This window comes from Puma concolor, chromosome E1, assembly GCF_028749965.1.
Source record: "Puma concolor isolate L17-30 chromosome E1, mPumCon1.1.hap2, whole genome shotgun sequence".
NCBI lineage: Eukaryota > Metazoa > Chordata > Mammalia > Carnivora > Felidae > Puma > Puma concolor.
In genome coordinates, this window is record NC_141680.1 from 59,993,023 (window position 1) to 60,017,621 (window position 24,599).

Below are 24,599 nucleotides of genomic sequence, written 5' to 3' on the forward strand. Positions count from 1 at the left end.
GTGTGCATGGCACGGGCGGGAGGCGCGCCGGAGCGGCCGCCGGTCGCCGCTGCACAGAGGGCCGGCGCCGCCGGGTGAAAATACCGCGCAAAACCGGGGCCCGGACGCTCCAGGGCGCCGGCGGGGGGGGAACTGAGCGGCCTCGCAGGGCCGGGCCCGGGCCCGGGCCCGGGCCCCGCCGTCCAGTGCGCTGACACCGAGCCGCAGCGCCCACACATCTCGAAGGTCTCCAGGCACCGCAGGCGGAGCGCGGGCCCCCGAGACCTGCACGCGCCCGGACAGGGGGAGCGCGCGCACCCGCCGGCGCCCCGGCGCGCTCCCCGCGCGGTCTGCGGAACCACAACGCGAGCGGGTATTAAGGGGGAAGGACGGGGCGTGGCCTAGGCGGGATGAGCCAATGGGCCGGGGAGGGGCGCGTGGGGGCGGAGCTCCGGCGCGGAGCGCCGATTGGCCAGTTCGCCCTCCGGTATGCAGATGCGGCGGAGTCACGTGGCAGGGGCCGGGACGACTTCCTGTTGGAGGCCAACGCGGGGCGGGGAAGGGGGCGCGAGCGCCCCGTCTGGCTGGAGCGGGGGGAGGGGGGGTTCTTGTCAGTTAGAGCAACAAGATGGCCGCGGTGGCAGCTCCGCACCTCAGCGCGACGGCCCCGGGAGCCGCAGCCGCCGCCGCCCGCCCCGCCGCCCCGCAGCCCTGAGCGCCGCCCCGGCCGCCCCCGCCGCCCCTGACAGGGCCGTCCCCGCGCCCGCCGCGCTCCTGCCGCCGCCGCCGCGGGCCCGCCCGAGCCGGAGGCGGAGGGAGCGGAGCCGGCCGAGCGCCGAGCGTCGCCGCCGCCACCTCGGATCCCGGGCCGCGCCGGAGCCGCCGTCCCGCTCGCGGGCGCGAGGAGGGCGCGTCGCGGCGTCGCCGGGGCCGGACCTGGACCTGCCGGGACGCGCCGCCGCCGCCGCCGCCCACCCGCCCGCGTCGCCGCCGCCGCCGCCGCCGCCCGCGCCGGGACCTGAGCCCGCGGCGCCGGCGCCGAGCGGGCCCCTGCCGCCCGAGCGCCCCGCAGGCCCCGGGGCGGCCGCCCGGGTCGTCGTCGCCGTTGCCGCGGCCGCCGCCGCCGCCAGGCCCGCGCTGCCGGAGCCCCGCCGAGGAACCGCCGCCGCCGCCGCCGCCACCGCCGCCGCCGCCGCCGCCGCCGGGGACGGAGCCCAGGTGAGCGCGGGCCGGGCCTCCGAGCCGCCGCAGCTGGCCGAGCTGGCGGCGTCGCCTTTGTTCGGCCGGGCCCGGAGCGCGAGGGGCCCCGGCGGGTCCCGGGCGGGAAGGGATGCGCGGCGCGGGAGGAGCCGCGGGCGGCGCGGGGCCGGGGCGTGCGTGCGCGCGGGGAGAGAGGTTCGCGGAGCGCCGGGTGCGGGGGAGCCGGCGGGGTCGCGACGGGTGGCGCGGCCGCACGCCAGATGTGTGCGCGTTCCACTCGCGCGGTTGCTGGAGCCGGGTTCCCCCAGAACGGTCACCCGTGGATTTTTGCATCTCTGATGGCACGCACGAGCCCGAGGCGTTTTCGGTGGAGGGCCTCCCGCGCCGTTGTTGGGGGGAAGAGCGAGCCCCGGGCGTGCTTTGGGGGGAGGGTGAGGGCTCCCCTCGGCCCTCTGCGGGTCTGGAGTCAGGTGGGCTGCTAGCGGTGCTGCAGCCTGCGGAGCCGTGCGCACGAGGAAAAGGAGCCGCGCCACGGCCGCCCTGCTAGCACATCACGTAACCCGAGCGCCCCAGTGCCACCTCCGCTCGAGCGACGCCTCGCTTGCACCTTTGCCTTGTGGATGACACTTAACCAGTTGATTCGTGGCCGTTCAAACGTGCGTGTGCGACTGGACGGGTTCCCTGCGTGTTAGCCGGGCCGGGGAACCGTCCGCTTGCAGGTCACACGGGGCTTTGGGAAGCTCCCCGAAGATGCGCGATCGGTGCCGCAGGGGGCGGCGGCGGAGGAGCCGCACATCCCGGCTGCACCTTCCGCGTTTGAAGGCACTTGACCGCATCAGCGGTTCTGTACAGGATGAATGGAATTGCCGCGAACCTTTGCCTCCCTGTCGGATTAAACCTCCATTTGAGTCGTCTGCTCGGTGCTGTCTAGGCATGAACTGCAGATTCGGAACTCAAAATGGTGCTCTGTGCGTGTCCAACTTGAGCGCCTGGAAGGAGTTGCGAGTTGGAGGCATCTGGCTGGGTTAATCCATTGTGTGGCCGACGGTCGGATTTTCCCCGGACCCCGCGGTGCTGCGGTCGGTGTAGGTGGTCAGTGCGCGGTGATCGCTGTGTAGAGACGGCTGCGTCCCCGAACGTAATCTGACCCGCAGAAGGCTTATTGTATGCAACTTGTTTCCTGCGTTTAGAATCCTGTAACTGTGAGGATGCGTTGGAGACCCTGGAAACGTGGCTTGAGTGATCTCCGCGGACAGCGGACGGTTTGAAATATGTAGGGGTGTTGACAGTTCTGTGCATGGATTCCAGACTTCTTCGGTCCTGGGAGACAGAGTAGAGGAAAAAAACTTAGCCCCGGGCCAGATGAACTTGGTTGGCTGAGGGCACCTTGAAGACATTTGCATTATCCGCCCCCCCCCCCCCCCCCCGCCCCCAACCCGAACCATGGAGGTGGTTCGGGTCTTTGAAAGCCTTTCGGTGCAGCGCTCCCAGGATGCTTTGCTGGGGGGAAATGATGCTAAATGAGGTTTTAAAAATGAGCGGCCCAGTTATGTTACCCACGCTACTTTTATTGTTGGTATTTACAGAAGATAATAATGGTCTAAGTAGCTGCTACTTGATTTACCTACCCTGAAAGTTAGTTTTTTCTACAGAAACTTTTTGATGTTTGCGTTTCATAAGAATAGAGGTTCTTAGTTAGAATCTGTTCTTTCACACGTTGGGTCATGGGAAATTGATAGCTCAGAAAATGGTAAAAGTATTGGTTAAGTTAAACTTTACTTCCGGTGATGTAGAATAATTTCTTAAAGTTAGCATTTCCTTAAGCAAGAGAGAATGGACCCATGGGTCCCAGGTGTTTTGTACATATATGTTCAGACTTGATTTTATTACAAGGATCTAGTTTTCAAAGACTGATTCTAAGCCTTACGTGTTTCTTGTCCAAACGGAAGACCTTACCGATGGGCACCTCTGCTTTACTATTAAACCATTAAACTAAATAAGGTGGACACTGAGGCTGTCATAAGGCTTAATCCTCACTGTTTCATTTTGGAATCTGGCATTTAAATATTTTAGTAGTAACCTGGGTACATGTAAATGTTGACTTCAGGTTTTTCTTCTTACAATGTTTACTATTGTTGTTCTTTTTCAAGTGGCATATGTTTTAACACTTTGACAAAGATTATTTTGTAGCAGGTTTATATTTATACTTAGTCAGCTCAGGAGTTTTGGAACAAATAGTTGCATTAGCGTGCTGATTATGAGGGAAAGTAGGGGTGCACGGTTTCATTGGACCCACGGGGATTAAAACAGAAGTAAGGCATGGGGGAAATCTCCTTTCAAATTACAGTATTTCTCACCACCACCACCACCACCACCACCTTTTGGTTAAACAGCCGGCTCTACTGAGATAAATTTGTGCTTTTCCAAATGCTGTCATCTGGCTCACTTCCAAAACCAAGCTGGAGGAGGAGGAGGTCAGGGCTGGAGTGGGGCGGCCTTTTTCCTCAGTGAAGAGAGCTTTCAGTTGGAAAGAAATGGAAGATAAGATTCCTGGAGCACTGGCTGCAAATGCAATGTTTGCATTACTGCCCCAACTTCAAGTGAGGGCCAGGAGGTCTGAGTGTAACCTTATTCTTGTTTGACTCAAGAAAATGATGCTAATCTTAAATTTTTAAAAATAGAGTACTGGTGGAGATTAGTTTATTTATCCATTATTGGATTGGAGTATACGGAATGTCTTGGCATCCTAGAACTTTCCTCACAACATTTTACGGCTTACGGGCCATTTTAAAGACTATTTGTGGGTCTCTAGGGCCTTCCCCAGTAAGCATTAGATCCATGAGATTACATCGCACGCGTATGTTTTAGATGACCCTACCACTCAGTCAGGGTTTATTGTTCAGAGGTTGCTGTCTGAGAAGATTTTATAAGGAAGAAAATAGATTGTCAACTCCGAGACCGTTCCCCATATCAGAACAATGTATGAGACCATTAAGATTTGGGGATGCAGCAAACACAGATTATCTAGCCATCGCAACCGAAGCCCCAGGGGCGGGGGTGGGGGAGCATGAGAAACGGAGAGGAGACAAGGGACAGATTTATGGAAGGCCTTGGAACCAGGAGGAGGATGGGTTGAGGGAGCAGGAAGTGGAGCCTGGAGCAGGCAGAGCCTAGAAGGTCTAAGTAGGGGGAAAAACCAGGCAACTTTGTTTTGTGTTTGTTTTCTTTGAAATTCTTACGGCTCCTTATTCATGGTTTTGAGAGAAGTGGGTTTTTACCTTTCGTGCCAGCTTTATTTCAGAGGGTCTCTTGGTGTTAAAGATGAGCTGTAAGGAAATCTTTTGAAGGAGCATTGGTGCTGCAATCTGTTTTGTATGATGACTGGATTATTTGCTTAATTAAGACAGTTAGCATCTTAATTTTGTTTGGAGACGTCATGCATAGATGTAAGTAGAAAGAGCAGAATATCAAATGAGAACCGGCCCCTCCCCCCTTTTTTTCCAGGTAGATTTTACAGATTTTCTTTAAGCCAGTCTAATCACGGATGTCTAAGTTTTTACAGATTAGCTTTAAAATAATCGTGTAGTCAGTCATGAGGAGAGCATTCTTTGCTCTGCAAAATAATAGACCGTAAGCTTTCTTTAGATAAATTTTTAATGCAATAACGATGTTCTCAATTATAAACATCCAGCTTATAAACAAGTTTTCAAGAATATAATTACTTAAAAGTGTAAAGATTACCTGTCAGAAAAAAACTATAACCTTGTGTAGAGATTGCACGTGTGATGTTGAAACCTAGAAATATGTAATCCTTGCCCAGTGAACTTGTTTGAATAACTTGATTAAGATAATCCTGTAAGTTTCCTATTGTGCAAAGCATGCGTTTCAACAGTAACTTACTTAATGAAAAGTAAAATACGTATTTTTAAATTCTCCAACTGGGATGTGACAAGGTTTGCATATTAAAAACGTGGTGAAAATTCATACCCTTTGTGCCATTTTTAGAGTTGACTAAAAATGAATTCTTTTCTTGGCCACGGATGCTTTCAGAGAATGAAGAAGCTCTTGCAGGGATGGAGAGCTGTTTGTTAAGAATGCCTTCTCCCTCTGTAGCCCTCCAAAGGCTGCAGAGCTGTGCGTGGAGCGAGACAATCTGGGCACCCAGCCATAAAACATCACTGCTGAAGCACAGATAGCTGTTCGCGCCCTCCTGAGCCCTCCTGGCTGCAACCACAGCAGAAGGAATGGCCTTGGCAAAGCAGTGTTCGCTGCTACTTTGAACTCTTAATACTCCATGTGGCTCTTTGGAGCTTTCGCCGTGCACTGGGACTTTGGTGTTCGAAGATACAGTAATGATTAAGGATGGGCAAGAATACAGCTTCTGAGATCTGTCTCTTCTAGGCCAGTAGATTTACATATTTGCTCTAAGAAGTAGGAGTAGTGGGTTGTCTGTCCCGTGGTCTCCCTTTCTTTATTTGCCTCTTTGTCACAACACTCCTCTCCTGTGGGAAGAACAACCTGCCTGAAGACAGGTAGGGTCACTGGGCCACTGGGTCACAGCACCCAGGGCCCAGAGGGTCATCTGGAATCTGTCCTCCAGAGAGCTAACCAGAGGAATTGGTCTGTCATGGCCCGGTTCCCACTTTGCTTCCTCATAAGCCTTTTCACACACACACACACACACACACACACACACACACACACAAAATTGAAAATTAAAAAAGTTTTTGTGCAAAAATATGACAGTGGAAGAGTGTGCAGATATATCAGCTCATCAGCATTATAAGGTTACAGCATTTTCTGTGACCAACATCTGTTCATATAAATCCATGTGATCCCCTGTGATCCTCTAAAATACAAACACCTGAACAGCTCTTTTCTTCTTTAAAGACCCTTCTTTAAAGAAGACCCTTCTTTAAAGGTCTGTTGCCCTTCTTTGGAGCGTTTGAGAAATTAATACTCTTATGTCTTCATAATGCCCTTCCTGCGAAGGCCTGAACTGCAAACCTGCAGTATCACAGTGTCCAGCCGGATTATTCTCAGCAGGGGGGTGACCCCTGTCTGTGGTGGAGCCCCTTGCTAAGGTGCAGACTGGCCAGCGTCAAGGTGCTTTTTGGGGAATATGTGCTTTGTTGGGTTCATTTTATGTGTACAGCGTAGCTCATTAAGAAGAGTGTCTCTCTCGCAACTAAAATCAGTTGCTTGAGTTGAGCCTGGCAAAGGTATTGTTTACTTTCTATTCCCAAAGATAATTTCTTTTTAATTACTCTTTTAATAAGCGGGGAGAATCTAAGTTAAATTAGCAACTGGGAATTAAAGTTAAGATCTGCGATGGGGAAATGGCAGCGTTGGTACAATTTACCACCTTTCCAACCATTCGTGCTGTGAAAAGATGTTAACGGAGTTGTTCAGAAATAACGGGGGGGGGGGGATGCAGAATTGCTCCTTTGCATTCTGTTTTCTCACACTGTGTACGAAATAAATGCGAAAAAGGAAGGGAAAGTGTGTAGGAAGGGAATTTAACAGGGTTTGTTCTTCAGGAGGGTGATGTTTTAAATGAGCGGGTTTGGGTGGGGAGACGATGAGGTGAGGGAGGAAGGTGATGGCTGTGTGGAAGGAAGGATGTTTGAGTCTCTGGGGGACAATGGAGAATTGGGGATGGGGAACAGGGGCATGTGCGGGTAACCAGGCCTCCACTTAAAATAATCTTCAGGGGCTCCTGGTGGCTTAGTCAGTTAAGCGTCCAGCTCTTGGTTCCGGCTCAGCTCATGATCTTGAGGTTTTGTGAGTTCGAGCCCTGTGTCAGAGCCTGCTTGGCATTCTCTCTCTCGGCCCCTCCCCCACTTGTGCTGTCTCTGTCCCTCTCAAAATAAATAAACTTTAAAAACATAATAATAATCTTCAAATAGGTGCAATTAGTACTCGAGCGCTTATTGTGTGACACGTACCGAGGACAGGAGCGATCTCTTACTGAATTTTCACAACACAGCATTCCTGGAAAATGGTTGCTTTTATTGTTCCCAATTTACAGACCAGGAAAGGGAGGCCAGAGAAAGATCCTACAGCCTGTAGGAAGTAAAGCCAGAATTTAAACTCAGACGGTCCACTTTAAAGCCCTCACTCGCGGATAAATAACTGACTATTGGAATAGCTTTTTAATTGGTCTCTCTTCTGGTCTGTATCCTCCCAATCCATCTGCTAATATTAACTGGATGCCTTTTGGGCACTTTGTGTGTGAGATCCATTCCTGCACAGTAAGTTGTAAGGTAGCTCATGTTACTGCGTACATTTTCTAGATGGGGAAGCTAAGGCCCACGGAGGTTGAATGACTTACCCAAAGGCAGGGCCTTAATGATGCATTCGGTCCTTTGATGCAGGAGTCTGAGCTCTTTGTCACCACCCCCCGCCCCCCACGCTGCCTTCTAAACCCCAAGCCTGGGCACAGCTTTTCTTTCTTTATTCCACAAAAACTTCATGTCTTTTCTGAGCGGTGGCCTTGGTAAGGATCAACATCTCCCTGCCCTCCTGGAGTTTGACTAGTGAGAGGGGCAGGCACCAAACAACAAAACAAAACAAAAACGGAAAAACAATTAAATGTTGTGACACGTCCTTAAGTTAACAAAAACTTCTGGCAGCATATAATTATACATATTCTATATCTGCCCTCTTGAAGATGCACGTGAACATGCTGGGTGCTCCGAGAAGCCCAGCAGAAAAAAATGATTTCCTTTGTTAGCCCAGTTTTCCCCAAATGTATGTGACCGCCAAACACTGTTTTCACTTCATACTGCCTTTTGCTTCAGTGGAACCAACTTCGGGAATGCAGAAATAAATAGAGTGCCCGGTCATTCAGAAGAGGGAGAGGACCCAGGAGTCCCAGTGATGAAGGCAAGACTTCACTGGAAACAGGTCCTGGAAAGTTGATAGAACTTGGCTGGATGGGGGAAAGTTTTAGCGAGTCCCTAACATAGCAGCTGGAACTCAGTATTTTTACCGAATAAGTGACACTAGGACCTTCTGTAAATGGGAGTTTTGTGTTGGCACGTAGGCTTAGAAGGGGCTGTATGGGTACAAACTCCGTTCTTCGGCTGGTTGGGAACTATCGATGGTTGTTGATGGGCATGACATAGACCAAGTGTTCCATTAGAAAGTTCTTTTGAGGCCAAATGTAGCAGATGGTGGGAGCAGAAGTTGGAAGGGTGAGGACCATGGCTCTTGTAGTTGTCTGTGTAGGTGATGCAGGCTTGGACAAGCTTGATGGCAGGGTCATACTGAAAAGGTGCGAGGAAGAATCAGCAGGACAAAACAGTACAGAATGACTGGTGTGGACTGTTGGAAGGAGTAAGTTCTCAGAGGTAAGACATGCTTGCTGCTTTTCCTGGAAGTTGCAGAGAAGCTTTAAATTAAGTAAATAAAGAAGCTAAAGTTAAAATATTTGGTAAAATATATATAATGCATCCTTTTAAAACGCTGATTGGGGAAAGATGACACATAAGATAGCAGCTTTAGGGGAGTTTATTATTTGAGGTTCTGGGGTATAGATTTGACTCACAGCATAAATCCCAGTATGGAATGAGCCATGTAATAATAGGGTTCTGCTGTTAATTAGGGTGAGTACTCTCAACGAAGTCGAATTTTCTTGGTATCATACCCATAAAAATATCTTAACTCAGACTTTATGTAACAGTCCTAGATATGTCATAAATTTTATGGGAATAGGATATTGACAGAAAAGAGAGACAACAAATCTTCAGTATTTCCAGGAAACATAAGATCAGATAATGACATAACAGATCAGTTTATAACATAAATAGCAGTGTTAGTAGTTAGGCTGTGTTGAAGTTACTAGAACTTTTTAAAGGTTAGATAAATGTAATAGAATCCTTAAACCAAAGTGATTGGAGATTCTGTTCTTTACAAAGAAAACAACTAAAACAACAAAATGGGCTTTTTTTTTTTTTAACTGTACACCCCACGATAGAGCGGGGTGGGGAAGCCTTAAAGCAGACAAGAATCTTATTTATTTACCACAGTCAGGTGATGAGTAAGAACCTTAGCCACAGTCGTACTTTTGTATATATTATGGTTTTGTATTTAATTGATGAGCATGAGTCATTCTTGTTCATTTCAGACTCTAAACCCCAGCACAGCCCTTTACAGATTCATGCTTTACAAAGAAATGAAGGTTTCTTCATTACCATCATTTCTGTCTTAGATTTTGAGTTACTTGATAGCAGGGATGATGGCATGTTCATCTTTGTAATGTCTACAGTATTTTGGGGACACTAAGATCAGAATTTTCAGTTTTGTTTTCAGTCGTCTGTTTCTTCAGAGATGTTGCCCCCACCAGTGAGAGTAGGGAGAGAGAAGAGGCTGAGAAATGCGTACTTTTCCTCTGTGTTTAGTCTTTTTAGGATAGTGACCGACTGACCATATCTTCAGCTAGTCGGCCCAGCCTGTCGGGTGTGTCTGTAGTTGTGGGGAGAGCTTCAGAGGTGAGTCCACCTCCATAGTCGGCCGTGGCTCACTTGCCCTGGATTTTCTTTCTTTCTTTTTTTTTTTTAATTTTTTTTTAATGTTTATTCATTTTTGAAAGACAGAGAGACAGAGCACAAGCAGGGGTGGGGCGGAGAGAGAGGGGGACACAGAATCTGAAGCAGGCTCCAGGCTCCGAGCGGTCAGCACAGAGCCCGACGCGGGGCTCGAACTCACGGACCGCGAGATCGTGACCTGAGCCGAAGTCGGACGCCCAACCGGCTGCGCCCCCCAGGCGCCCCTGCACTGTATGTTCTCTTGGCACCCATGGCAGCGGGCTGTTACCTTTCCCAGGGGCCCTTGGGCTCCTCCAGGAAAAGTACCGCCAACCAAATGATGATATTTCTTATGGGCATTTGAATTTTAGGAATGGTAGATAAATCACAAAATAACTCTGGGTTTACCTTTTACAGATTTAGTAACTATCTTCGGATACTAGCCCATTGTAAAAATGAGTATTTTAAGTAATGGACTCATTCTTGCCAACCCAGAATATGTGGTTAGTATATATTTAACGTATTATTTTATTCTCCATCAGGGGAACTCTGGAAATTAGATCAGATTTTAAAAGGATGTTGTCGAAATTCTTTTTCTTGAAATGAGTTTATGTTGACTCATAACTTAAATACTCCTTTGGCAGAATTATTGAATGTGGTTCTTAGCTTACATACATGCCTGATTTTACTTTCAGTGGCAGAATTTTCATCGTGCAGATCCAATGGCCTAAAAAAGATGTCTTTTCTTTTTATTAAAAAAATTTTTTGGGGGCGCCTGGGTGGCGCAGTCGGTTAAGCCTCCGACTTCAGCCAGGTCACGATCTCGCGGTCCGTGAGTTCGAGCCCCGCGTCAGGCTCTGGGCTGATGGCTCGGAGCCTGGAGCCTGTTTCCGATGCTGTGTCTCCCTCTCTCTCTGCCCCTCCCCCGTTCATGCTCTGTTTCTCTCTGTCCCAAAAATAAATAAAAAACGTTGGAAAAAAAATTTTTTTTAATGTTTATTTATTTTTGAGAGAGGCAGAGACAGAGCGTGAGCGGGGGAGGGGCAGAGAGAGAGGGAGGCACAGAATCCGAAGCAGGCTCCAGGTTCTGAGCTGCCAGCACAGAGCCCAACGCGGGGCTCGAACTCACGAGCTGTGAGATCATGACCTGAGCTGAAGTCAGACGCTCAACCAACTGAGCCACCCAGGCGCCCCTGTTTTTTCTTTTTAAATTGTGATTTTCTAACTACGTCTCAAGTCAGTGGACATCAGTTTCAGAATTCAGCCTTTAAGATCACTCAGAAGTTTTTCTTTTGTTTTTCCCATAACCTCACCCCCGACCTTTTCATTTTATTTTTCATTTCTCTTTCCTGAAACTGCACTTTGGAAATGGGGGTAAGGCCTGGTTTGGCGATAGGGTGAAGAGTCCCCTTTTTTCCATTTCAGTGCACTTGTGTTGCTAAGCCTGTTTGCTCCGAAGGTATAAATTCACAGCTGGAGAAAGGATTCCAAACTTCATAATAGCTATGGTGTTTTGAGGGCTTCTCACATGCTACGTATAGAAAGCCTACTATAATCTCATTTATTTTCATCAATAGCTGAAACCCCGAGGTACCTTGGAGAAGTCGGGTCTGTCTGACTGCAGTAACTGTGCACCTGACCATCCTGTTGCCCACTTCATTCAGATGGGCAGGGTGATTTTCAGTATTTTTAAAGATCTAAGAGATCCTTGGGGCCCCAAATTTGAACTGTGGCATCTGACCTATTTTAATAAAGCAGTTTTATTAAGTGTCACATAAATAACCTGTGTCTAATGGGTTTGTAGTTCCAGATAGTGTCATCGTGGGCTCTAAGAGTATACTAAGAGAAAACTGACATTGATGTGTTTATAAGAAATGTTGTTTATGTTTGAAACGCTTGATGATGGATTCTCTTTTCTCTCTGATTTCTAACCCTGGCGTCTAGAATGAAGCTAGGCAAGAAGGGTGTCTGTGAGACAAACACACATCTCATGGATTATTTCTTTTTTCTGCCACAGCAGCAGGTTTTTCTTGAAACATTATTTGAAAGTTAACATCACTGGAAATTTTAAGCCTATTTAAAGGGATTCTAGTTTTGAGCCACATTATTAAAAGTGGGAAGACATTTCTGTAAAACTCTGTGTCACCTTGAAACTAGAATGCTTTAGTTAATGGGTAAGCTGGAAGTAAGCTGCCTTTGATATATAAGAGCAGCGTACAAATGGGTGATAACTGTCTTTCTTCTAATTCACCCACTTCCTATTCAATCTCAAATCTCAGTTGGAAAGCAATTTCCCTCACTTGACCCATTTTTCTTCAGTATTATATCTTTGTTCCGATTCTTCAACAAAAAAAGTTTGCAGGAATGGAGTGTTGTAAACCCTTGAAGACTTATATGGTAACAAGATTCAGACACTTGCTTTGGAATAAGCATGTTATCTTTTGTTTTGTCGTGTGGTTGTCTGGCTGGAGGGATAACAATTTTGCTACTGCTTCTTTCTTTTTCTTTTTTTCTTTTTTTACTTTGCAATGGTTTACTTGCCAAATAGTTGGAAAGGACTGTTGGTTTAAGAAGAAGCCCCAGATCAGTACAGCTTTTATTGCATCTTTTAAATATCTCAAGGGGCACCCGGGTGGCTCAGTCAGTTAAGCGTCCGACTCTTGATTTCGTCTCAGGCGATCGTAAGATCGAGCCCTGCGTCAGGCTCTGTGCTGACAGCGTGGGGCTGCTTGGGATTCTCTCTCTCCTCCTCTCTTCCTCTCTTTCTGCCCCTTACCCGCCGGTACTCTCTCTCTCAAATTTAAAACAAAAAGTTTAGAATAACACAAATAGGTCTGAAAAATCATCTGGCATCCTGCTGTTTCTGTACAACTGGGCACAACTTGGATCTTGGCCATTAGCCTACTGAACTGTTCCTTTTTCAGAAAAATCGATACCATCCAGAAATTTTCTGATACCCTTATTTTGAACTGTCGTGGCCTGCTGAATCAAAGCAGCTGAGTTTGTTACAAGTTCAATGTCATTTCCTTCAAGAATTAACCCATCTTTTGGGGCTTGAGATACTGAACAAGCAACACCTGGCCTCTTCCAGACCCTGCGGATGTCTTTTTCATCCAAGAAATTTCAGATTTCCACGAGAGGACCATTCTCCTGAGTAGCAACATTGACGGGGAAGTGAGCATCCACCGACCTCATCTCGTAGCAGAAGCCCAGGGTAACACCCTTGACCATGTTCTGTAGGTGACTGCAGGTAGTGCGAGCAGCAGTCGTTCCGTTTCTTTTCTACTTTCCCATCATTTGTCAGCTCAGAGCCTCTCCTTTTTCTTTCCAAGGAGACTGAGTTCTACATCGATGTGATTGAAGTCCCTCCGGGGCCTTTCACAGTAACAGTGTGTCCCTTCAGAGTGACATTCCTGAGAATGGTCTTCATTACGGCAACAATTCTGCTCCTTTGATTTCACGGTTTTCAGAAGAGACATATGTTAAATGACTGGTAGAGATACGGACAGAAAAGTAACTGTGTGAGGCGAAGACCTTGTTTTAGGAACGTGGACAATTTAAGGGATGTTATCATTTTAGCAGACATACATACAGTAAGCCTGACATAGATGTATCCATGCGTATTGTAAAATGTCTATTTATATGGAGATCTAGATCTCTTAGTATCATTATCTTCAGCGCCTCCATTAGTCACAGATGACGACGTGTTCTTATGTGACAACATTTATTTTACATTTGTGGCTTACAGAGTGCTTGAATTGCCTTGTCCTTGCTAGATCAAATTCTAAGTGTCCTAACATACCTAAGTTAACAACAGTCTCCTTCACGAAACTGTCTCAGACTTCACACATGGAAACTTTCTTTTCTCTGTGGACGTTCACACCTTTGGTAATTCAGTCCTGTGACTTTATATACCACACATGCCCTGAAGACTCCTAAGTTTTATATCACCAGCCTGGACTGCTCCCCAGACTCAGTATTTGCGTATCCAGTTGTCCATATCCCCACATGACTGTTGCGTGAGAATATCCACCTCACATGTCCCGGACTGAACTGCTGCTCTTGCCCCTACGTCCACTGCACCTGCGCCGCCCCCCCCCCCCCCCATCTCCAACAGCACTTCCCTCCTTATAATTGCTCCGGTAAAAAGTTTTGGAATCCCTTTGGACTCTGCTCTTTGTCTCCATGTGTAGTCCATAAGAAATGAGGCAAGAGATTTCTGAGTAATTGGGTCAAAGAAGAGATCACAAGGGAAAGTCAGAAAGTATTTTGAACCGAATTAAAAATAGAAAACACAACATATTAAAATTCATGAGGTGCAGCCAAACTGTACTAAGAGGGAAATTTATAGCTTTAAATATCTATATTAGAAAAGGAGAAAGATCTCAAATCAAAAATTAAGGTTCCACCTTATGAATCCAGAGAGTGAAAAACAAACTGAAAAAAGCAAAAGGAAGGAAATAAATATTAGAGTAGAAGTCAATGAAGTAGAAACAGAAAAGTAATAGAGAAGATCAACAAAACCAAAAGCTGGTTAATTGAAAAGATCCACAGAATGGACAAACCTGTGGCTAGATTGATGAAAACAGAGAAGATATAAATTACTAAAATCAAGAATGAGTGTTGATCTTATAGAAATTAAATAGGAACTATGAATAACTTTATACCAACAGATTACATAGCTTAGATGAAATGATAGTGGTAGAAATGGACAAATCACCAAAACATTCAAAAAGAGTGAAAAATCTGAATGGGCATATAACAAGAAAAGACATTTATTAGTAATTACAAATCTCTGTCTGTCTCTCTCTTTTAAAGTAAGCTCTATACCCAAGGGGGGCTTGAACTCATGACCCTGAGATCAAGAGTTGTGGGCTCCACTGACAGAGCCAGCCAGGAGCCCCCATAATTACAAATCTTGCCACAAAGAAAAACCCAGGTCATCTTGGGTTCACTGGTGAATTCTAATTCAGAAGTAAAGAACTAATACCAGGACATCACAAACATTTCCAGAAAATACAGGAGGAAGAAATGCTTCCTAACTGATTCAGTGGGGCCAGTATTGCCATGGTACCAAAGCCAAAGACATCACAAAAAAATAAAACTGCAGCCCAATATTTTTTGTGAATGTAAACACAAAAATCTTTAGCCAAATATAAGGAAGCTGAGTCCAGCAAGATATAAAAACGATTATGATCAGGTTCCCCTGGCTGGCTCATTCAGAAGAGCGTGCGACTCTTGATCCTTGGGGTCGTGAGTTTGAGCCCCATGTTGGATACAGAGATTACTGAAAATAAATAAATAAACTTAAAAAAAGGGTGGGGGGGATTATGACCAAGTGACATTTATTGCAGAACTGCAAGTTTAGGTTAACATCCCAAAATCACTTTATGTAGTACACCATATTGATTAGAATAAAGAATGGAACCACATGACCATCTCAATAGATTCAGAAAAAGCACTTGACAGAATCCAACACTCCCTCATGATAGAAACTCTCAGCAAATTAGATATTGAAGGGAACTTCTTTTTTTTTTTTTTTTTCAGATTTTATTTTTCTTAAGTAATCTCTACACCTAATGTGGGGCTCACACTTAGAACCCTGAGATCGAGAGTCAGGGGTTCTGACTGAGCCAGCCAGATGCCCTTAGTAGGGAACTTCTTTAACTTGATAAAGAGCATGTAAGAAAAACATACATAACACAAGAAGTTAACATCATACTTAAGGGTGTGTAATGAATGCTTTCTTCCTAAAATAGGGAACAAGACATAGAATGTCCATCCTTTTAACGTCTACTCAACGTTGTGCTGGAGATTTTAGCATGTGCAGTCAGTTTATAAAGGAAATAGGGGCACCCGGGTGGCTCGGTTGGTTAAGCATCCGACTTTGGCTTGGGTCATGATCTCACCATTTGTGAGTTCGAGCCCTGCATCAGGCTCTCTGCTGTCAGGGCAGAGCCCACTTCAGACCTTCTGTTTCCCTCTCTTTTTGCCCCCCTCCCACTCACAGGTGCTCTCCCTGTCTCAAAAATAAAACAAAACATTGAAAGGAAAAAAGAAAGAAAAGACATCTACATTGGAAAGGAAGCAGTAAAACTGTTCTTATCCACAGATAACATGACTCTGTATGTAGAAAACCCTAAGGAGTCTGTAAAAAAACAACAAACTGAAGGGCTCCTTGCTGGCTCAGTCAATGGAGCATGCAACTCTTGATCTTGGAGTTGTGAGTTCAAGCCCCACGGTGGGTGAAGAGATTACTTAAAAATACAATCTTAAAAAAAAAAGCTACTAGAACTAGTAAACAAGTTCAGCAAAGTTGTAGGATACAAGATTAATATACAGAAATCATTTGTATTTCTATATACTAGCAGGAAACAGTTTGAAATCATTTTCTTAATTTCATTCACTATAACATCAAAAAGAAATACTTGAGAATAAATTTAACAAAAAAGTGAAGGATTTTTACACTGCAAATTGCAAAACATTGCTGAGAGAAATGATAGAAGATCCAGGTCATTGTAGGGATAGCCTACATTCATGGATAGGAAGACATGATGTTGTTAATGTAGCAATTCCCCTTAAATTGAACTATAAATTCAATGGAATCCCTATCAAAATTCCAAAAGGCTTTTTTTTTTTTTTTGCAGAAATTGACAAGCTGACAAGCTGATTCTAAAATTTATATGGAAGTGCAAAAGACTTAGAATAGCCAAAGCCATTTACCAGATAAAAAGTTAAAGAAAGGACTTCAAATTCCCAATTTAAGAATATACCTTAAAGCTAAAGCAGTTAGGACAGTGTGGTATTGGCACACGGACAGACATCTTGACTAATGGAGCATAATTGAGTGTTCAGAAATAAACCTTTACATTTATGGTGAACTGATTTTTGACACTGTGCAAGGCATTTTAATGGGGAAAAAAATAGTGATTTCTTTTTTAAGATTTTACTTTTAAGTAATCTCCACATCCAACATGGGGCCCGAACCCACAACCTCGAGATCAAGAGTTGCACGCTCCACTGACTGAGCCAGCCAGGTTCCCCAAAATAGTCTTTTCGATACATGTTCTGGGACAGCTGGATATCTGTGAATCCACAGATACACCTTTTTTTTTTTTTTTTTTTTTAAGAAGGTGATTTAGACCCTTGTCTCACATCATACACAAAAACAAACTCAACATGGATCATAGACTAATGATTTAAAATGCTACAACTGTTAGAAATGTAGCAGAAGACCCTTGTGACCTTTGCTTAGAGTTCATAGATGTAACACCAAAAGCAAGATCCATCACTTCATCAGAATCTAAAACTTTGTACTTCAAAAGACACCATTAAGAGGCATTAAGAGCATGAAAAGACAGTCCACAGACTGGAAGAAAACATTTGCAAATCATAGAGCTGATAAAGGACTGGTATTCAGAATACATGAAAAGAACAACTCTCGTAAGTCAATAAAAGACAAAGTGCCCAGTTAAAAAATGGACAAAGGATTTCCATAGACATTTCACCAAAGAAGATAACACAGATTGCTAATAAGCACATACATAAGCACTCAACATTGTTAATCATTCAGGAACTGAAAATTAAAACCAAGAGGTAACCACTCTGTACGCACTGGAATGGCTTTGGTTGAAAGGCCAGGTGAGAACACGGACGTGGAGAAATGGGGAACCTCACGCATTGCTGGTGGGAATTGCTTGGTATAGGTGCTTTGGAAAACAGTTTGGCGGTTTCTTAAGTTACATGTAAATTTACCATATGACCTGGCCGTTCCTCCCTGCGTATCTATCTCTGCAGTGCAGACAAGAACGTCTGCTGACACAAAAACGTGACCGTGAATGTTACTCAAAAGAGCCAACAAGTGGAAACAATCCCAGACCATCAACTGGTAAATAGATATTGGAAATGCGGATTAGCCGTACAGTGGAATATTATTCAGCAATAAAAAGAATGAAATTCTGATACATGCTGTAGTGTGGATGAATCTCAAAAACATCATACCAAGCGAAAATAGCTGTGCTTAATTTATGGGCTGTTTCCACAAAGGGCAAAACCATAGGATCCAAAAGCATGTTCGGAGCTGTCTGGAGCTAAGGGTGAGGCTACAGACTGGATCTTTGTGGGTGATGGAAGTGTTCAGAAACTGGATCGTGGTTCTTAAGGCTGCTCAACTCTAAATGTACTGACTCCTTAGAGAAGGAAAAGCTGTCCTTTTATCTGAAGGCTTTGATACGCATCGAATATGAATGTATTCTGTAGACATTTTTTTTTAATCTTGTTTTTTTTTGAGAGACGGAGAGAGAGCACGAGTGGGGGAGGGGCAGAGAGAGAGGGAAACATAGAATCGGAAGCTCCAGGCTCCGAACTGTCATGTCAGCAAAGAGCCTGACGTGCGCCCGAACCCACGAGCTGTGAGATCATGACCTGAGCCGAAGTCGGACGCCTAAACGACCGAGCCACCCAGGTGCCCTTATTCTTCAGACACTCTTACTGTATTTTTCGTTAAAAATATGAGGATTTTGTGTGTGTGTGTGTTGTTTTGTTTTGTTTTGTTTTGTTTTTGCTTAGTTTTATTCGGAGTTTATATTACTGTTGCTATTTAATGTTCTCTATAGTCGGGGCGCCTGGGTGGCGCAGTCGGTTAAGCGTCCGGCTTCAACCAGGTCACGATCTCGCGGTCCATGAGTTCGAGCCCCGCGTCGGGCTCTGGGCCGATGGCTCGGAGCCTGGAGCCTGTTTCCGATTCTGTGTCTCCCTCTCTCTCTGCCCCTCCCCCGTTCATGCTCTGTCTCTCTCTGTCCCAAAAATAAATAAAAACGTTGAAAAAGAAAAAAAAAATTTTAATGTTCTCTATAGTCAAGGTGATGATGCATTAGCAACAGCAATATTATTATCAGCATTATATTTTGTGTGCCTGCTGTGTTTTTAGGAATAAGTCTTAATTAATGTAAACTGCTTAAAATTCATGGATGTTTGGGGTTTCTAGGGGAGAAAACTGAGATCCAAAGAGGTGGTATGACGTGCCTAGGATCAGACAGTCGTGGGTTCAAACCCAGCTCTTGGAGAAAACTAGTTTTTTTTTATGCCTTTTGGCACAAAAGAGCAAAAGGGAAGACAATTATGAAACAGGTTGGTGAGCAAACATATTGTAAAAATTAATCTAGCCAATAATCAGAGAAAAGCAAATTAAAGAAACCAGATTCGGAGGGACCATATTCAGCTGGCAAGGTTTAACTAGAATCCTCAGGACGATGAGAAGAGAAATTCTTCCACTCCTGTGCTGCTGGTAAGAATGTGGCCGTGAAGATGGTCATCCATGTCAGGGGACTGAAATACATTATTACCTGTGAGCATGTCTGTTGAGATTGAGCGGTAGAAGTGGGGGGTGGGGGGAGCAGGGCAAGGAGATGAGACCCCGAGGGACCCCTGGAAAGACGGCAGTGCCAGGAACGGGGGTGCCTCCCTTAGAATTTTGCCTGTCAAGGAGGCTACACACAGCAGTTTTAAAAAATGTTTGTCATTCTTGTGGAGAAGTAGGTATCTCCTAAATATGATTTGATCAGACCTTTCTTTTTGAGGGCGAAATCTGTTCTTTTGAAAACACGGAAAGGCATTGTGGTTCAGACTTCGTACACCAATACAGTTACAACACAGAAGTGGAAGCCGGCCTATGGTTGCCATCTTTTACGTGCCACGTGAGACACTCAAAAACCACCGCCATCCACTCTTCTCATTATAAAAGAAAAGACACTCCCGTGCAAAGAACTACGAAGGACACCAGCTTCGAGGAGAGTCCTGTAGCGAGTGAATGTAGCTTTATGAAAAGTTTACCTGACGTCATCCTTCTTTTTTCCTTCTGTGGAGTTATCTTGAGTAGCGCACGCGTGTGTGCGTGAGTGAGTGTGACGGGGGTACACGTAGAACAAAATTCATTGAATGGTACACTTTAAATGTGTGCAGGGTATTATTCTCGTCAACTGCTAACCAGCATTTGGGGACCACTGGGGGAAGTGTGGTCTTGGGAATTGTCGACACAATTCTAGGCTAGGTTTCTAGGGGTGCTCCTTACAAGCTGAGTAACTTTGGGTTTATTTTTTAATTGCTCTGGGCCTTTGTTTTCTTATCTGGAAGGTGGGAATACTAATGCCTACTACAGGGTTATTATATGTTTTAAATGAGAGAGTGCGTAAATTTGACACCTTGTAGGTACACATTATCTTCTCTGTGTCCAGGCCTGCAAAGTCTGTTCCTCACTAGCACGTGTTTGCATTGTCATTATCTATTTGTGTGTGTGTGTGTTGCTGTAATTTCAGAGGAGTGATTCCGGTGTAGAGGGTGGCGTTATTTTAATCCTGCCACAGACATGGCCATGTAATCGCCTTGGCCTGATTTATAAGGTGTGTGGGGTGGTCAGGGCGCAGGGTGTGTTACTCTAAAAACTCCACATAAGCTGACATAAAATTATCGTGTGAGCAAAGACATGGGATAGAGATCGAATTCGTATTCTTTGTAGACTATTAGGATTTGTTCTTGTGACGATCATATTGTCGGTTTAATTTACTGGATTTCACATAAAGAAGCCCCAGTCAGTGTCCCAGAAATGCTTATAAACTGGTCTCCTGTGGCATTTAATTACCATAATGCGTAAAGCTTTATTCACTAAGATGAGATACTTAAGAAATATACAGTCGCTTAGTCACTTACCTATAAAGCGTGGTTTCCTCCTTCATTTTAAAGGTATGTTAAAGAGGGAAAATAGAATGTTTAACTTGTTGCTACTTGGCATACAGATTGTATGAATTTTTGAATGACTCTGGTTGATTCTGGTTGGTAGCTATCTTATGGGATGTGGACTTTCTACTTTTTATGATGATTGTGTATGTATGCAAATTTTCTTCTATTAGGTTATAAACTCCTTGAAGGCAAGATTCAGGTTTAATTTTTTTCATCTTTTATAAAACTGAGCTTAATATAGAGTATGCACTCAGTAAATAACTGCTTGGGCGAATAACTAAATCTTCATATGTGTTAGATTGCTGACTTCTAATGGCACCAGCTCTCTCCCCCCAAGTTCAATGAGATTCCCAACAATAAGGAAAGTAAGGTGATACAGTTTCACAGTATCTTTCCTACATCCGTGCTCTCCAGTAATGGTAAAGCTTCAGGTCATGAAAAGCAACTCCCTGACTCAAAATGGTGTAGATATTCATGACCTGGTGCAAAACAAAAAGAGAACTTTTTAGGTCAAAAGGAAACAGGAATTGTTGAGTCTTAGCTTTGTGCTAGGACAGGACCTTAACTTTTTAGGTAGTCACAGACCCTTGGAGAATCCAGAAAATCTAAGCAGAACAGGAAAGACATTTTAATTATAAAAGAATTTCTCTCCAGAAAGTTTCTCCTTTTCAGATAATGTCAATAAAAATTAATTCTTTCATATTTTTAATATTTACTGTGTGAATCGTCTAAGAACTTTATTACCTTTTTTATTTGAAAGAGAGAGAGAGACTGTGCACATGTACGAGCAGGGGAGAGGGGCAGAAGGAGAGAGAGAATCTCAAGAAGGTGCCACACTCAGCATGGAGCCCGATCCCCCAACCCTGGGGTTATGACCTGAGCCAAAATCAAGAGTCAGACGCTTAACTGAGCCACCCAGGTGCCCCTAAGAACTTAAAAAGGAGGGAAAGGTGTCCTCTTTATGAAGCTAGCGTAATTATGATACCAAATACTTGAAAGTGATAGCAACAAAGCTAACTTAAATTCCTGTTACAGAAATATAGTCTGAGAATCTTAAACAGTTTACCAACAAGTATAATTTGTCAGTATTCATACTGTTTCTTTAAAATCTCTAAAGAAAGTTTGAGATAAATGGAGCAGCATATTAATCAGGAGAATGGTAAGACCAAGTAAGGGTTACCTTGGGGATGCAAGAAATCTAACATTTCACTGCACTAGTAGATCAAGTAAGAAAACTCCCGAGGTGATCCTAATTGCTACCTGAAGAGTTACTGAGTAAAATCCAGTACGATTTGAGACTTCTGTTTCTGGCTAGGGCAGACGAGTTGTGTCAGACCAGCACTGCTGCCAAGGACGAAAAGTACTAGGTAGACCAAAGAGCAATGCTTTGAAGGCATTAGAGGCGGCCAGGGCATTGAGGACTGTGAGGGGCCAACACCCCTAGAAGAAGAGAGGTCTGAGGAGGCAGGATCAACATTTGGTGCTATTTGACCCCCAGAGGCATTGCCAACACAGAAGCTGTGACTGAAAAGCTGAACAGAAGACAAGTTGAGACGCTGAGCAGAGTGTTCAGCAGACTTACGAGCATGGGAGGCACAAAAACTGGAGTTCAGGAATGGCAGCGGAGGAAGGACCCGGTGAACATCCCAGGCTTTTGGTTGGGACCTCTCCCCGCACCTCAAAAAAAGTTTCAGCGTAGGCATAACGATGAACGTAAGGATGATCCTGAAATCCAGTTCTCAGAAAAACTAAAACTTAGTTTTTAATGGAAATACATTAAAATGATTTACCTCTTCTCTTTTTCTGTTTACCTATTTATTTTGAGAGAGCGTGCACGCACAAGCAGGGGAGGGGCAGAGAGAGGGAGAATCCCAAGCAGGCTCCTCACTGTCAGCACAGAGCCCGATGCGGGGTTCGCTCTCGCCAACCGTGAGATCATCACCTGAGCCGAAATGAAGAGTCGGACGCTTAACTGACTGAGCCCCCCACGTGCCCCTGTCTCTACTCTTGAGTGCCTGTAGAAGGAAAAGTAAATCCTCTCTGGAGGAAGATTCCATCTTTCAGAACCTCAGGTTAGCTCCACAAATTTTCATACATAATAACAGTCAAAACCCAGGCATATAAAAAGATTGAAAATCAGGAGAAAAGAGAGGCAACAAGGACACCCACAGAAGATCCAGATATAAGGGTCATCAGCCTTGGACTTTAAAATAACATTGATGAATATTCTCAGAAAATTAAAAATGGAGAGTTTCAGTAGAAAACTGGAACTATGACAAATACTGAGTAGAAATTCTAGAATTGAAAAGTACAGTAACAGAAGGGTTTCCTAGCAGATTAGTCACAGTTGAAAAGAGCATTAGTGAACTGGAAGATAGATCCGAAGAAGATATCCATGCTGGAGCACAAAGGTTGAAAGAGGAGAAAAAGAAAAACACACTAGAGACAAACGGGACACTATTAAAAGTCTAAAAAGAATTGGAGACTCAGAAGGAGAGGAGAAAGGACAGAGGCGATACTAAAAGAGATGGTGGCCGGGAATCTTCCCAAAGTGACAAAAGCTATCAAGCCACAGATTTAAGAATCACTGTGGACCTAAGCAGGATAAAAATAAAACAAAACAAAAAGAAGGGGAAGGGGGAGAAAAGGAAGAAAACAGAAAAGAAGGGAAGAAAAAGGGAAAATTGTTAAAAACCAAAGAAAGCCTTAAAATTAGCCAAAGGAAGAAACAGACGTTACCTTCAAAGGAGCAACTAACGCTTGACTTTGCAGGAGATGGAAATCTGAAGACCAAAGAACCAAATCTTGAAAGTGTTGCAAAACAACAACAAAAACTGCCAACCTCGAAATTTGTATCAAGCAAAAAATGAAGGTAGAATATAGACATTTTCAGACAGACAAAAACTTGTGCGAATTCATCACTGACCGATTCACACTAAATAAACTATAAAGAGAGTTCTCAAGGTAAGTGGAAGATTATCCAAGATGGAAGCGTGGAGATACAGGAAAGAAAGAACAGTGGAAAAAGGGTAAACGGTGAATAAATCTGAAGTAATATTAAATGCGTAGAACAGTAAAATTAATGACAACAGTAGCACAGAAAGCAGGAAGGGGCTAATTATAGTTTCAACATCCTAAGGTCCTTGTAATGTATATTTAGCAAGATTAAGGAGTCTGGGATAGAAGATACAATACCTAAGGCAGCCCGTCTCTACCATGTTTAGTGAGAGAATCATGTCCTAATGCCCAAAGACAGGGGATTGACAAGCTTCTGCCTGTGGGCCAAATCCGGCCTGCTGCCTTTTTAATAAATAATATGTTTTTTAGAACACAGCCGTGCCTATTAGTTTATGTACTGTCTATGGCTGCTCTCACGCTCTCGTGCCTGAGTTGAGTAGTTGTTGTGGAGACCGCGTAGCCCACAAAGCTCAAAATATTTACTACCTGGCCCTTGATAGGAAAAGTTTGCTAACTTCTATCTATGCTAAAGAATCCTTTGTATCTAATGAATTAGCTTATTTGCATCTAGAAGGGCACCGGTTATGTATCAACCTTGGAAAAATTAACAGAAGAGCCACTCAGATTGTTTTCTGTAAGACGGTTCTCTCATGGAGCTTTAATTGCGAGAAGCTGCTCTAGCATAACCACTAAAAGGATAGAAAGGATTTATAGCTACCATGTTAATAGAGGAGGAGAGGGGAAATGAGATAATAAAAACTACTTACTCGTCAAAAAAAAGACAAGAAAGGAGAGAAGAGAAAAAAAGAAACGTGGGACAGATAGATAGGTGAGACAAGTTACAAAATGAGTAGTAAGATGGTCAGTTGAAGTGATGTTAGGCCAAGTAGACTTCAAAGCAAAACATATTCATAGAAATGAAGAAGGAAATTTCATAATGAAAAATGAGTCAATCCACAAGGAAATTTGTATGCACATAATAACATAGCTCCAAAATGCAAACAGCAAAAATCAACAGGATCAAAAGGAGAAAAAGAGGGGCACCTGGGTGGCTCAGGTAAGCGTCCAGCTTCGGCTCAGGTCATGATCTCACGGTTCATGAGTTCGAGCCCTGCATTGGGCTCTGTGCTGACAGGGCAGAGCCTGCTTGGGAATCCTCTGTCTCCCTCTCACCTTGCCCCTCCCCCGCTCATTCTC

At 44.7% G+C, this 24,599-nt stretch overlaps 1 protein-coding gene across 4 annotated transcripts in view; it reads left to right on the forward strand.

The window, feature by feature from the left end:
• The first annotated feature begins 1,061 nt into the window (after positions 1-1,061).
• Positions 1,062-24,599, forward strand: part of TNRC6C (trinucleotide repeat containing adaptor 6C) — a 143,965-nt gene continuing 120,427 nt past the window's right edge. For all 4 annotated transcript variants that reach the window (XM_086688175.1, XM_086688178.1, XM_086688177.1 and 1 more), the window contains exon 1: positions 1,062-1,197. The gene's annotated coding sequence lies outside the window, so the exon portion shown is untranslated. The remainder of the gene's footprint in view (positions 1,198-24,599) is intronic.